The sequence below is a fragment of the Elaeis guineensis genome, chromosome 8 (assembly GCF_000442705.2).
Source record: "Elaeis guineensis isolate ETL-2024a chromosome 8, EG11, whole genome shotgun sequence".
Taxonomy (NCBI): domain Eukaryota; kingdom Viridiplantae; phylum Streptophyta; class Magnoliopsida; order Arecales; family Arecaceae; genus Elaeis; species Elaeis guineensis.
This window is the reverse complement of record NC_026000.2, coordinates 33,470,251-33,486,117: the sequence shown is the minus strand read 5'-3', so window position 1 is coordinate 33,486,117 and position 15,867 is coordinate 33,470,251. Positions and strand designations below refer to the sequence as shown.

General features: G+C 36.8%; 1 non-coding gene across 1 annotated transcript; it reads right to left on the bottom strand.

The window, feature by feature from the left end:
* Positions 1-13,188: 13,188 nt before the first annotated feature.
* LOC140851299 (small nucleolar RNA R71) lies at positions 13,189-13,294 on the bottom strand. The gene has a single exon (XR_012134051.1). It is a non-coding gene; the product is annotated as a small nucleolar RNA R71 (small nucleolar RNA).
* Positions 13,295-15,867: the final 2,573 nt, after the last annotated feature.

The following is a 15,867-nucleotide window of genomic DNA, read 5'->3' as shown; positions in this document are numbered from 1 at the left end:
TTTTAAATGGATATATTTCTGAAAAAGTATATGTAGAACAACCCCCTGGATTTGAAGATCATGCTTTCCCATCATGTCTTTAGATTAATAAAGCTTTATATGGTCTAAAACAAGCACCTAGAGCATGGTATGAAAGGCTAAGCAAATTTCTACTAGATAATGGTTTCTCAAGAGGTAATGTGGATACAACTCTATTTATTAAAAGAAACCAAAATGATATGCTAATTATACAAATTTATGTTGATGACATAATTTTTGGGTCTACTAATGAATCCCTTTGTCAAGACTTTGCTAAGCTTATGCAGGGAGAGTTCGAGATGAGCATGATGGGAGAACTCACCTTCTTCCTCGGACTCCAAATCAAACAATCAAAAGAGAGAATCTCCATCACCCAAAGCAAGTACACCAAGGAACTACTTAAAAGATTTGGAATGGAGAACTGCAAACCAATTGGCACACCAATGAGTCCCTCATGTAAGCTTGACAAGGATGATGAAGGTAAAAGCGTAGACTTAAATACTATAGAGGTATGATTGACTCATTATTATATTTAACTGCAAGTAGGCCTGATATCATGTTTAGTGTTTGTTTATGTGCTAGATATCAATCTAATCCTAAAGAATCTCATTTGAATGCTGTTAAAAGAATCCTTAGATACTTAAATGGTACACAAACTCTAGGGTTATGGTACTCTAAGGACTCACAAATTAATTTATTAGGATATTCAGATGCTGATTTTGATGGATGTAAATTAGATAGAAAAAGCACAAGTGGAACTTGCCAATTTCTTGGAGTTAACCTAATCTCATGGTTTAGCAAGAAACAAAATTCGGTGGCACTGTCTACGGCTGAGGCCGAATACATTGCAGCCGGAAGTTGTTGTGCTCAAATCTTGTGGATTAAGCAACAACTCGAAGATTTTGGAATCAAACTTAATGAAACATCAATAAAATGTGATAATACTAGTGCCATAAATCTATCTAAAAATCCAATTCAACACTCAAGATCTAAATATATTGAAATAAGACATCATTTCATAAGAGAACATGTTCAAAACAAAAATATAATTCTTGAATATGTTTGCACTGAAAATCAATTAGTCGATATCTTTACAAAGGCCCTTAGTGAGGATAGACTCTGTGAAATTAGGAGAAATCTAGGAATTCTAGATCCATTTGTCTGAAATTTCTCAATTTCCAAAGAATAGATGTCAAAAACTCTTAGAGCTCAATTTTCAACATCTATTCTGGTCCCAAAAGCTCAGATTTATCACTCAAAAAAACTTATCTTTGAGCAAAATTCCTACTCCCAAAATTTCGAATTTTTCTGGAATTTATTTGCATTTTTTCTGAATTTCTGAACTTCATGAGTCGACCCCCATGAGTCGACTCAATGGCAAACTTGTAAATCCCACCAACTTCCATCGGGTTCATTGTTCTTAAACGAAAAACCCTGTTCGTGAGACGACTCATCTTCCCATCATCTTTCTTCCGAAAGCCGTCCTCTCCAACTTTTTTTGCTCCAAATCCAAGGATCAATTCTGAGGCAATTCTCCCTCCTCCTCTCCACCAAAAATCGCCTCCTTGAAAAGGATTTTCTGTGCTTTCTTGCAGTGATTGGCGCGGGTGGAACGTGCCCTAGAACTTCACCGTTCATTCAAAATTCACTTCTTTTCTCCACCAAAATCCTTCTTTACTCGCTTGTGATCCCTCCTCCACTCAATTCAATTCTCCTTGCCTGCTACTATAGTGGATATGGCTCCAAAGATGAAACTTCCCCAAAGAAGAAAGTCAATCCGTGAGCCTGAAGAAATTGTCAGAAAGAAAAGGCAAGATGCTCAGTCTTCCAGTGTTCCCGATCCAGTTTCAGTACCTGCTCAAGGTCCCTCCCAATCCTCCATAAGCCCCAGTGTAAATCCTCTTTCTGATAGAAAAGTAGAAACCGGGAAAAATATAGATTTTCGGTTCTTTGAGAAAGAAGGCTTTACTTTTGCTACCAAGATCAAAAATCAAGGATGAAAACTTTACTGCTCCCTTAAGAAAGTCACCTATGTTGATCTAGTCAGAGAGTTCTACCAGAACCTAAATTATGGAAATGGGTCAGTGACTTCAACTGTAAAGGAAATTGACATATGCTTGGATTCTAGTATATTGGGAGAAATACTTCAGTTGCCTAGTGAAGGATACTCATATATGGAACTCCCAATTAAAGAAGAGGGGATCAGAATTATCTTAGGAGAAGTTTTTTCAGGAAGTTTAAACAGATTGGAAGCAAAGCTACTGTCCATTGAGATGAGGGTCCTGCATCAGATTGTGACAAAACTATTCTTTCCTAGGAGTGGTAGACATGACTTACTATCTGGCAGAGATATATGTGTCATGTTTCATATCATCACTTAGACCCCCCTAAACCTCCCAGCACTTATGATAGAGGCCATGAGAGAAACTTTGAACAGATCCAAGGCACACTTGCCTTATGGTATGGCCCTTACTAGAGTTTTTAGGAGGTTTGGAGTTAGCCTTGAGGGGGAGACACCTACCAAACTCTCACATGTGGATACTTTCAACCAACACAGCCTGCACAGAATGGGAATTACAAAGACTGATGGTGGTTAGATCAAAGGATCTGAGGAGAGAGTTGAGGAAAGAACTGAAGAGAGAACTGAAGAGAGAGATGAAGTCAGAACTGAAGGCAGAGTAGAAGAAGAAGGACCATCTTCTCCTGTACATGATTTCAGGGCAGCATCACCAGATACACAGTTCATTCCTGATACAGAGGTTGGCCCTTCTGAGTTTTCTAGGATGCCCACTCCAGTGTATCAGCCAGAGAGCAGAGCACCTCATTCAGAGTTCAGACTGGCTGATGATCAGATCGAGCATATTTCACAGCGTGTGGCTTCTTTGCTATCTAGCCAGTGGAGTAGTACTTCTTTTGTACCGGGAGCCACTTCTTCTGATCAGACCATTACTCCCCACATCTCCACTGTATTTCAGATGATTTCAGATCAGTCCGTCAGGATACAGCAGCTTGAGGACACAGTCTGGAGACTGACTGGCAGAGTTCTTGACTTGCAGGGGCAAGTCCTTGCATTGGCCCATCCCCAGCCACAGGAGTCTACTATCGAGGTCACAGACCTCACTGCAGAGGCTGGCAGGCTAAGAGGAGCACTAGAAGGTGGATATGAATTACTGAGGAAAGAGATCCGTGGATCGAGTGAGCATGCTACCACCCAGTTCACTGCTCTACTTCAATCTGTTTCCAGAGCACTGAACGTACTTGACTCTATCAGACTCATGGTATCAGCCCTAGCATCTCAGCATTCTCAGCCACCCAGTTCATCTCGTTCTCCTGCTCGTGCCAGCACCTCCACTCGTGGCAGAGGCAGACGGGGTAGAGGACGCACTTCTGATCTATCAACTCCTCGCCCTATATCTGATGACTCCGATCATTGACTTATCTAGGTCCTAGGTGTTAGTGTCTTGTTCTAGGATCTATACCTTGGGGCCATGTATTGAAAATTAGCTGATTGAATTTTATGAAAACAATTATATTTTTAATGGAATCATCTTTCACTTATATTTCTACCTTTTGTAATGATGTTGATCATATTATGGTTATATATTCTCTTCATTGAAATATTGTCTTTTCCTTGTTGTTGTTTGCAGTTGATAAGGGGGAGCGAACATTTATGAAAAACTCTAAAGAAGAAGAAATTAAAGAATATTTCAGAAAAAGAAAAGAAAGAGTTAACTATGTTTGATGATGTCAAAAAGGGGAAGAAATTAAACAAAAATAAAAAATTGAAATTAGACAAAAACAAAATCCTAAATTATGAGAAAAAGGGGGAGAAATTAAATAAAAAGCAAAATCCTAAATTATGAGAAAAAGGGGAGAAATTAAACAAAAACAAAAATTGAAATTAGACAAAAAGCAAAATCCTAAATTATGAGAAAAAGGGGGAGAAATTAAACAAAAAGCAAAATCCTAAATTATGAGAAAAAGAGGGAGAAATTAAACAAAAACAAAGATTGGAGAAATTAAAACAAATATTGGAGAAATTAAAGAAAATTGAAAGATTAAACCAAACTTGAGAAATTAAACAAAAATTGGAAGATTAAAAATATATATATATTGGGAAACAAATATTGGAGAAATTAAAAAACAAGGATTGAAAGATTAAACAAAACTTTGAGAAATTTGGTATCGAAATTTGGTATCAGACAGAACTTAAACAAAAAAAAAAAAGTCATCCATCAAAAGCAAAATCATAAGTACAATGCAAATAATATTTTTTTATATATGCTCTGATATATTTCAAAATTCAAACTTGCTCTGATACATCTTTTGAAATTTTACTCACCTTGATACATCTTAAGAAATTTGTTTTACTCTGATACATCCTATAATTTCTTGCTCTGATACATGATACAATTTAATCCGATACAGTGTGAAGGTTTTTCTGATATATTATAACATTTGATCTGATACAGTGAGAAAGTTTCTCTGATATATTATAACATTTGCTCTGATACAGTGTGATTTTTTCTCTGACTCTTGCTCTAATACAGTGTGAAATTTTCTCTGATATATTATAAAATTTTCTTGCTCCGATACGTTGTAAAATCTTTTCTAATATTATTGTAAAAATTATTTTTCTTGCTCTGATACACTACAAAATTTATTTCTCTTCTCTTGCTCTGATATATCTTAACTCAAAATGATCTAATACTCTTTTCAAATCTTTAAGAAAATGGACAAACTATTTTTGCATTTATATTACATGCCAAAAGAATCATACTCTTTTCAAGCATATACACTTATAATGGATTCTTTTGAAATTAATGCATTAACATAAATATTTTTGTTCAAATGTTTTGTCATCATCAAAAAGGGGGAGATTGTTGCTCCTAGATTGATTTTGATGATTACAAAGCAGATTGAAGGGATACAAATAATTTTAAAATAAAAAAGTCCTTATGCTCTTCAAGGGCAAAATCGTAATTTCACTAAAATTCTGATTTGATAGTACCATTTGATAGAACAAATGATTTGAAATCTATTGGTGAAAATTTTATTATGTTTGGACTTATATTTTTGAAGTTATGAAGGTTTGAAGTGCATGAGTCGACTCATGAGTCAACTCATGGCACTGTGAGCTGATTGGCATGCAAAAATTCTCCTTGGCACGCTAGTTTTCTGGCTTGGCACGACCTGTGAGTCGACTCATGAGTCGACCCACAAGGCATGAGTCGACTCATGAGTCGACCCCTGCTAATTTGAGCCAAGAATTTCCAGAAACGTATTCTCTGGTTTTTGCAACAGAGGTCGACTCATGAGTCGACCCCTGAAGCATGAGTCGACTCATGAGTCGACCCCTGCGACGGAAATTGTCAGCAACGGCTATTTTTTTGCCCGTTTTAATTGCCATTTATGCTTCCTAAAAATCCTCTAACGGCTCTTTATCTGCCTAAATTGTTTTCTCTTGCTTCTAATGCTACAAAATACTTTAAATGGTGAAAGAAATTGCAGATTAAATAGCGGATCAAACGTGAAATCAAATGAGAGAAGAAAAGAAGAAAGGATCCAAAATTTGCAAGAAAAAGCCTGAGATCAACAAAAAATCCAAAGAGAAAAAGAGAGAGGATCCACAATATACCAGAGAGATTGTGAAAGAGAAAAGCAAGATCTTTCAAGGAGAGAATTCTTCACGCCTATTGTTTCAACCTTGATCTAGAGATTGTTCAAAGCTTTCAAGAGATCTTCAATCAACAATCAACCTCTTCTCAAGCATTCAAGCGTTCATCCACTTTGAGAAAATCTGAAAAAGGGGTTCTTCATTTGAGTAAAGCTTTTATTGTTATATTTGCTCATTTAAGGAGCTGTTATTGTATTAATCTGTGCTCTAAATTTTCTAACTCTTTGTGAGTTTTTGTTCTTATTTTTGGAGGATTTCCAAAACAAGGAAAGGTTGATCCGAACCTGAAATCGGAGTGTTTTGGGTTTACTTGTACCCGGGAAACAAGTGAACTAGCTTGGGATAGCTAGTGTCGGAGTTTCCGACGTCTTGTATTCTAGCTTGGGATAGCTAGTGTCGGAGTTTCCGACGTTTTGTATTCGGGTTGAACACAAAGGATAGTGGATTAAAATTTTTAAGTGGGATCTTGGGGAGTGGATGTAGGTGCAAGGTTAGCACCGAACCACTATAAATCCTTGTATTTGTGGTGTGCTTTATCGCTTTATCTTATTTCTTTATTATATCCTTACAATACTGCTTTAGTTAATTAATATTGATTTAAAGCCATTGTTTTGTTCTTCATAAGTTATCTGTTGGGCTTAAAATTTTTTAGAAACCCAATTCACCCCCCCTCTTGGGTTGCATAGCTGGGCAACAACATTTTATTTTGAACTCCTGTTATATAATCAAATCCTTAGAACTATTTGATTTGATATAGGAGAATATATCGTTTAGTCCTTAAACCTTAAGTTTACAGCCAAATAATATACTATTATTAGGACGATAGCTATATCAAGTATAAGTCATTGTGTGCCATGTATGTTGGTTGTTGTTGCTCCTAGATTGATTTTGATGATTACAAAGCAGATTGAAGGGATACAAATAATTTTAAATTAAAAAAGTCCTTATCTCTTCAAGGACAAAATCATAATTTTGCTAAAATCCTGATTTGATAGTACCATTTGATAGAACAAATGATTTGAAATTTATTGGTGAAAATTTCATTGTGTTTGGACTTATATTTTTGAAGTTATGAAGGTTTGAAGTGCATGAGTCGACTCATGAGTCAACTCATGGCACTATGAGCTGATTGGCACGCAAAAATTACCCATGGCACGCTAGTTTTCTGGCTTGGCACGACCTGTGAGTCGACTCATGAGTCGACCCACAAGGCATGAGTCGACTCATGAGTCGACCCCTGCTGATTTGAGCCAAGAATTTCCAGAAAATCATTCTCTGGTCTTTGCAACAGAAGTCGACTCATGAGTCGACTCCTGAAGCATGAGTCGACTCATGAGTCGACCCCTACGATGGAAAATGTCAGCAATGGCTATTTTTTTGCTCATTTTAATTGCCTTTTATGCTTCCTAAAATAGCTCTAACGGCTCTTTATCTGCCTAAATTATTTTCTCTTGCTACTAATGCAATAAAATGCTTCAAATGGTGAAAAAAATTGCAGATTAAATAGCAGATCAAACGTGAGATCAAATACAAGAGAGAGGATCCGAAATCTGCACGAAAAAGCCTGAGATCAACGAGATATTTGAGAGAAAAAGAAAAGAGGATCCAAAATCCACACGTGAGATTGTGAAAGAGATTCGAGAGCTTTCAAAGAGAGGATTTGTCACGCCTATTGTTTCAACTTTGATCTAGAGATCGTTCAAAGCTTTCAAGAGATCTTCAATCAACGATCATCCTCTTCTCAAGTGTTCATTCAAGCGTTCATCCACCTTGAAAAATCCAAAAAGGATTTCTTCATTTGAGTAAAATTTTTATTGTCATATTCACTCATTTAAGGAGCTGTTATTGTATTAATCTGTGCTCTAAATTATCTTACTCTTGTAAGTAATTGTTCTTGTTTTTGGAGGATTTCCAAAATAAGGAAAGGTTGATCCGAACCTGAAATCGGAGTGTTTTGAGTTTACTTGTACCCGAGAAATAAGTGATCTAGCTTGGGATAGCTAGTGTCAGAGTTTCCGACGTTTTGTATTTAGGTTGAATACAAGCATAGTGGATTGAAATTCCCAAGTAGGAGCTTGGGGAGTGGATGTAGGTGTAAGGTTGGCACCGAACCACTATAAATCCTTGTGTTTGTTGTGTGCTTTATCGCTTTACCTTATTTTTTATTATATCCTTGCAATTCTGCTTCAGGTAATTAATATTGAATTAAAATCTTTGTCTTGTTCATCATAAGTTATTAATTAAGTCTAAATTTTTAGAAACCCAATTCACCCCCCCCTCTTGGGTTGCATAGCTGGGCAACAAGTGGTATCAGAGCCCGGTGCTCTAGCCCTTCTTTGATCTAACAATCAAAGAGCCAAAGATCTATGGCAACCCATGTTGGTACTTCTCTAGCCGAGGGGCAATCAACAAACCGACCTCCACTTTTCAATGGGTCTAATTACACCTATTGGAAAGATCGGATGAAGATTTTCATACAAGCACTCGACTATGATATGTGGAGTATCATAGTGAACGGTCCTCACACACCCACCAAGATTATAGATGGTGAGGAGTCAACCAAATCCGAAAAAGAATGGGATGAGGTTGACAAGAAATTGGCACAATTAAATGCCAAAGCCATGAATGTTCTTTATTGTGCACTAGATGCAAGTGAATTTAATCGCATTTCTACTTGTGCATCTGCTAAAGAAATATGGGATAGGTTAGAAGTAACCCATGAGGGAACAAATCAAGTAAAAGAGTCTAAAATAAACATGCTTGTACATAAATATGAATTGTTCAAAATAGAGCATGATGAGTCCATAACTGCTATGTATACTCGTTTTACTGATATAATTTATGGTTTGAAGAGTCTTGGCAAATCTTATACTAACAATGAACTTGTAAGAAAGATTCTCAGGTCACTGCCAAGAACTTGGGAAGCCAAGGTGACTGCCATCCAAGAAGCAAAGGACTTGAACACTCTACCTCTAGAAGAGCTTCTTGGATCCTTGATGACTCATGAACTTAGCATGAAGCAACATCAAGAGGATGAAGTCAAAAAGAAAAGAACCATTGCCCTCAAATCCACAACTTCGCCTGATTATGAAACGGATGACTCTGAAGATGAAGAACAGGATGAAGAGATGGCACTCATCACCCGAAAATTTAAGAAGTTTCTAAGAAAAAGGAAACAGGGGATGAGAAAAAAATTCACAAAAGGGGAACATAGCAAAGAAAAAGAGAAAGATCAACCCCTTATATGCTACGAGTGCAAGAAGCCGGGATATTTCAGATCTGAATGTCCACAACTGAAGAAAGGTCCAAAGAAGTTCAAAAAGAAGGCAATGATGGCGACTTGGAGTGCGAGTGATGACTCAAGCTCCGACGAGGAAACCTCAACAGAACAAGCCAACCTGTGCCTGATGGCACACAAAATGAGGTAACTTCTGAATCCACTAGTGAATTTATTTTTGAAGAATTGCATGAAGCATTCTATGATTCAATTGATGAATTAAAGAAACTAGGGAAGAAAAACAAAGAACTGAAATTGAAAAATCAGTCCTTAGTAAAACAAGCTGAAAACCTTTCAATTGAAAAATTCACATTGATTCAAGAAAATCAAAACTTTAAGGATGAAATTAACAAGCTGAAATCTATAGTAGATAAGTTCACCTTAAGTTCAAACAAACTAAATATGATCCTTGATAATCAGAAAGCTATATATGATAAGGCTGGACTTGGCTATAAACCCCTGAAGAAACAAAAATTTCTGAAGGATATTTATGTAAATTATTCAAGTAACAAGTCTACAAATACTTCTTGTTTCAAATGTGGAAGAATAGGACATAAATCATACACATATCTTATTAACAAATATGCAAATACAAAGAAAATATGGGTTCCAAAAGGAACCATCTTGACTAACCTGAAAGGACCCAAGAAAGCTTGGGTACCTAAGACAGAAACTTGACCTTTGCTTGCAGGTGTGTCTAGCATCCCAAGAAGGAAACAGGAAATGGTATCTTGACAGTGGATGCTCGAGACACATGACTGGTGATGAATCACAATTCATCACGCTTGATGCTAAGGATGGAGGGATGGTCACCTTTGAAGATAATGGCAAAGGAAAGATCATCGGGATAGGTAACATTGGTATCACTCCCTCCAAATACATTGAGAATATTTTATTAGTTAAAGGTTTAAAGCATAACTTACTTAGCATTAGTCAATTCTGTGATAAAGGGTATAAAGTAGTTTTTGAATCATCTGTTTGCATTGTGACCAGTCCCATTAACGATGGCATTAAATTTATAGGACATAGGCATGGTAATGTTTATATGGTAGATTTGAATGATTTAGCCAAATTAGACATGCAATGCCTAGTATCCTTGAATGCTAAAGTTAATGAAACTGTTGGCTGTGGCATCGTAGACTTGCACATATTAGCATGCATTCTCTTTCAAAATTAATTAAGAAAGATTTAGTTCTCGGTTTGCCAAAGCTGAATTTTGAAAAGGATAGAATTTGTGATGCATGCCAATTAGAAAAACAAACTAGAGTTTCATTTAAATCCAAAAATATTGTTTCAACTTCTAGACCTTTAGAGCTCGTACATATGGACTTATTTGGACCAACAAGAACCACTAGTCTAGGAGGAAAATGATATGGATTTGTAATAATAGATGATTACTGATAAACACTTAATTTAAGTATTTTAAATTAAGAAATTATATTTAATTTATCTTATTTATTAAGAATTTGATGTTTCTTTCTATGTTTTACAGGAAAGGTGATCGCCGATACAAAGAGTCCGATTCATAGTTCAAAAAGATTCAAGTTTGAAGAAAATTAGACTTAAAATAAAATTAAAATAAAAGAAAGATGCATCCGGTATTATAGAAAATGAAGATACTATGCAAGGAATCCAAAAAGGATATAGATGTCATTATGAAGGAATTTTTGTTTCTTTTTGGAATATACAAAAAATTGTTCACGGGAATTCAAGAAATTTGATGCTCTCCGCGCGCGTGAACAGCAGCGCGTGAATAGCAGCGCGTGAACACCCGCGCGCAGGACGCGGCGTGGGCGCGCAGGACGCGGCGTGGGCGCGCGGGATGCGGCGTGGACGCGCAGGGACGGGCGCTGATGCGGGACGGGCGCTGATGCGGGCACGGGTGCAGCATCTCGTGGGTGTGGGCGCACTGCAGACAAGTTCAAAATAAGAAAAAAAATAATATTTAAAAATATTTTGAAAGATTTATATTTTTTTAGTCCCACATCGGAAAATCATGTAAAACTCCTCCCTCCTAACACCTATAAAAATACTTTTGTACTCCCATTAGAGGGGGAGCCCAGAAATTCTTCTAGGCCTTGCATAGAGGAATAGAAAGGGACTACTTCATGAGCAGCTAGGCTAGCAGTCTCGGGAGTGGAGAAGAAATTTTGTAACGACACAGAGATGGTTTATTGTTCTAAACTTTCCTGTATTTCTTTATATGCAATAAAGATTATGCTTTTTATTTAAATTGTCATGAGTTCTTTATTTGCTCCCTATCATATGCTTTTATTTATGCTTTCTTGTTAGATTAATATTAGGAACAACTTTTACTTTCCGGAGACGCGTCGTGATCTACGGATACGGGGCGTGCCGAGGAAAGAAGAGTTGGTTACCTAGTACTTTCCGGAGACGCGCCGTGATCTACGGGTACGGAGCGTGCCGAGGAAAGACAGATATTTTTCCTAAGATTAATCACATCTATTTAGTTAAAAAAAGAGATACAACTCTGCTAGTGCAAATTAATTCAAAACTTCCGAGCTCTTTATTTTTTAATTACCTCAATTTTATGATAATTTATTTTCTAAATCAAAAACAACGCTTCTTTCTTTTACCTTGCAATCTCAACTTAGCCCAAGGTCCCTGAGGATACGATCTCGACTCATCCTACCTACGTAGTGAGTAGAGTTATTTTTGGTGCTATCAACGACTACGCATCAAATTTTGGCACCGTTGCCGGGGATCTTGGCACGGTTGAATTAAAAAAAAATTTAAAAAAAAAAATTTAAAAAAAAAATTACTTTTCAGTTTTTATTTCTCATTTTTAAAATTTTTTTTTTTTTTTCGGTGCTTTCTAGCTAGATAATCTTATTTGCATAATTACTGAATTACTTTGCATAACTAATTTACTACTTAGAAATTTTGTTGCTTAGAATAATTTGCTACTTTTTATAGCCTAGTGATTTGTTGCTTTTTAGACTTAATCACTTAAATTTATTTTCTTGCAAACTTATAAAAAAAAATTAAAAAATATATAAAAAGATAAAATTATTAAAAAAAAACCACTGACATTTCATAACACTTAAGCGTAACCTCAAATATAAAAATTTCTAACTTGATTGGACACCTTGTTTCTTTGCATTGCATCTCCATAATTAATCTTAAGGGCAATAACCCATTAACCAGATAAGGTGGAGATTTGATCACCCTTCCTTGGCCCATAAATCACTCACTTGCATTTGTATAACCTAGACCTTAATTTAAAATCAACTAGACGTCAGCCTTAGGAATTTCGAGCTCAATAGGATAAGAAAGCTCTAGAGTTGAACCGAGTGCGGATTGGTTAATTGCTCGGTGTCTAAGGCAAGTGGTTAAAGAAAGTGGTTTTCAATTGGTTCCGTTGACTGACCTGGCCAACTTAGTTGGTGTCTAAGGAAAGCAACGAGCAGGGAACCTCCCACATCTTACGCTTACCTGGCTGAGTCAATTAGTCAGTCTTGAGCTTGGAGTGCTAAAAAGCAATCTTGAAAGTTAGGAGCTGTCTAGATCTAAGTTAACCTTAGGATAGAGAGTTTATGATTGTTTAAGTTGATTGCAATTAACATCTAAACATTAATTAATTTCTCCCTTTTCATAGATTTAAGATTCTTAGGTTCTTCTCTTTAGATTTTCTTCATTCTTTTCTCACTTTATTATAAAAATATATATTAAAAAAAAAAAAAAAATTTTGTGTGTGCTCTACAGTATAATTGTAAGGTGCATGCTTGGCCGTAGATCGTTACGACCAGAAATCCAACCTTTTGATCCAGAAATAGAAAGAACCTTTAGAGCCAACAGACATAAAAAGATGGACCAAAATCAGGAGAATGATCCACCCAAGCAATTGAAGGAGTACTTTACTCCTTCCACATATACCTACTCTCCTTGTATTCAAGTACCCCCTGTGGAGGCCACTCAATATGAAATTAAGTCCAGTATAATCTAAATGTTACCTTCATTTTATGGACTTAGTAATGAGGACCCTTATAAACATCTTGAAGAATTTCTTGAAATATGCTCAACTGTCAAAATTCACAACTTCTCCGATGATGCTCTTAGGTTGAAATTATTTCCTTTTTCACTTAAGGACAAAGCCAAATACTGGCTACATACTTTGGATTCCATGACTATATCAACCTGGGACCAGCTGCAAGGAGAGTTTCTCAAGAAATATTTTCCCATAGAAAAAATTAATCAAATAAGGAAAGCCATAACTAGTTTTTCCCAATTAGATGGAGAAATATTTCATGAAACATGGGAGAGATTAAAAGACCTTATTAGAAAATATCCCCACCATGCTGTACCCAAGTGGCAGTTAATCCAATATTTTTATGATGGGCTCTCTGAAAGACATCGACAAATGGTCGATGCATCATGCGGTGGGACATTTATGCTGAAAAGTGAGGATGAGGCATGGCAACTGTTTGAAATTTTAAGTGAAAATTCATTACATCATATGTCTACTTCTATTAGAGATAAACCCATGTTAAACTCAAAAAGAGGTGGAATATATGAAGTAGGAAATGCCATAGATATCCATCAAAAGGTAGATGAACTGTCCCAAAAATTAGATCGTCTTCTAAACACTGGACAATCCCCGATTCCACCTAACCCAATCCAAGAAGTTTGTGCATTGTGTGCAAATCCGAACCATTTTGTTAGTGAATGCCCAGCCGCACCCCAATTTTCTGAGTTTGTGCATGAGCAGGTTCAGCAAGTCCAACAAGCTCGCAGACCAGGAAACGATCCATATTCGAACACTTATAACCCCGGCTGGAGAAACCATCCAAATTTTTCCTGGAGACCACAACCAGTGGTTGGTCCTGCTACACCTCGACCTCAATATCAAGACCCAACATATAGGCATGGACCATACCATCAATTTCAAAATGCTCCTCAACCATCTACTACTGGTCACAGCTCAGCTTTTGAGGAAAAAGTTCTGAAAGCACTAGAACGATTAGAAGTCAACACTCAGATCCTTAACTCCCACACACAATCCATTGCTAAGCTAGAGACCCAAATAGGTCAACTAGCAACTACATTCAGTAGGAGGGAAGGAGGAAAATTACCTAGCCAACCAGAGAGCAACCCAAGAGGGCAATTTGTGATTGAGAGTTCTAATACCCCAGAAGCTTTTTCTGAACATGCCAAATCAATCATGACTCTGAGAAGTGGGAAGGTCATTGAACACACTAGCAAAACCAATGAGACCGACCCTAAATCTCTAACCGAATCCAAATCACCCAAGAACAAGGAGGACCTGAAAATAGAGAAGGAACCAACTGCACCAGAATCATCTTACTTGCCTAAAGCCCCATTTTCGGATGCCCTGAAAGCCCCTATTCCTGCAGATAAGAAGGGAGGAAAACTCGATGAGATGTTGGAATTGTTTAAGCAAGTCCAAATTAATCTTCCCCTTCTAGACGCAATCAAACAGGTCCCTGCTTATGTCAAATTTTTGAAGGATTTGTGTACCCAAAAACGTAAATCTAGATCACAAATCCCAAAGAAAGTACGTCTCACTGAACAGGCTAGTTCTGTCGTCCAGCATGCCACTCCTCCAAAGCTTAAAGACCCAGGAGCCCCCATCATTTCCTGTGTTATAGGAGATTATCACATTGAAAAAGCTCTTCTGGATTTAGGGGCAAGTGTGAATCTTTTACCCAGTTTGGTGTATGAACTTTTTGGATTCGGCGAACTGAAACCCACATCAGTCACATTACAGTTAGCCGACAGATCAATTAAGGAACCACGTGGAATGCTTGAGGATGTCTTGGTCAAGGTAGATGAGTTTTACTTTCCAGTTGATTTTTTGGTTCTCGATATGGAATTAAGTGGCAATCCCATACAAATTCTCATTATCTTAGGACGACCTTTCTTAGCTACGGCAAATGCATGCATCAATTGTAGGACAGGAGTCATGGACGTATCGTTTGGGAATAAGAAACTGAGACTGAATGTGTTTGGTGCTTCCCAAGGACCATCAATGGATAGTTGCTTCAAAGTAGATACACTAGAAGATATTATAGAAGATGCAACATCCACAATTTTAGCACCTGAACCCTTAGATACTTGCTTGGCTCACTTTGGAGTGTATGACTTTAAGGGATATATGAAAGAAGTTAACATATTGTTGGATACACCACATGATAAAACCACTCCTCCATGGACAATCAAGTATGAGCCATTACCCATCTTTTGTTGGTTTTATTGCATATGACGTCTGGCTGAAGACGTAAAACTTAGCACTTTTTGGGAGGCAACCCAAATTTCTTCTATTTTGTTTTAACTGATCATCATTTTTTTAAAGAATAAAGGACCACTCTGTATGGAAGAGTCTGTTAATAAACTTGACGTCTGGCTGAAGACATAAAACTTAGCGCTTGTTGGGAGGCAACCCAACGATTTCATATTTTTTTTTACTTTACCGCAGCTGCAGGAATTTAGAACAAGAGCCTATTAATCAATGAAGCTATCTTCAACTTCCGAAGCAAAATTATCCCAGGTGCACTCTTTCTTTTTATTTTCTTTGCTTTCCTACTCCATTGAGGACAATGTAGATTAAGTTGGGGGGGGAAGGAAATTAATCAAATCCTCGAGTATGGTCAGAAATAATTAGTTTTGTGTATTCAAATTTTATTTTGATTAAGAGTCAATTAGGCATCCTAATAAATGAATGATTAACGGTCAAGATAATTTTAGAGATACTGAGGAATAAATTATTAAGAAAACCCAATGAATGGTAGGGTTTAAACTAGACCAAATTTTAGGAGTGATTCTACAACCCTCTTCTTACTGATCTTAATAAAGAATCTGCTTCATGAGAAATTGGGTAAAGATCGAGGTATGTAAAAAAAAAAAAAAAATAAAT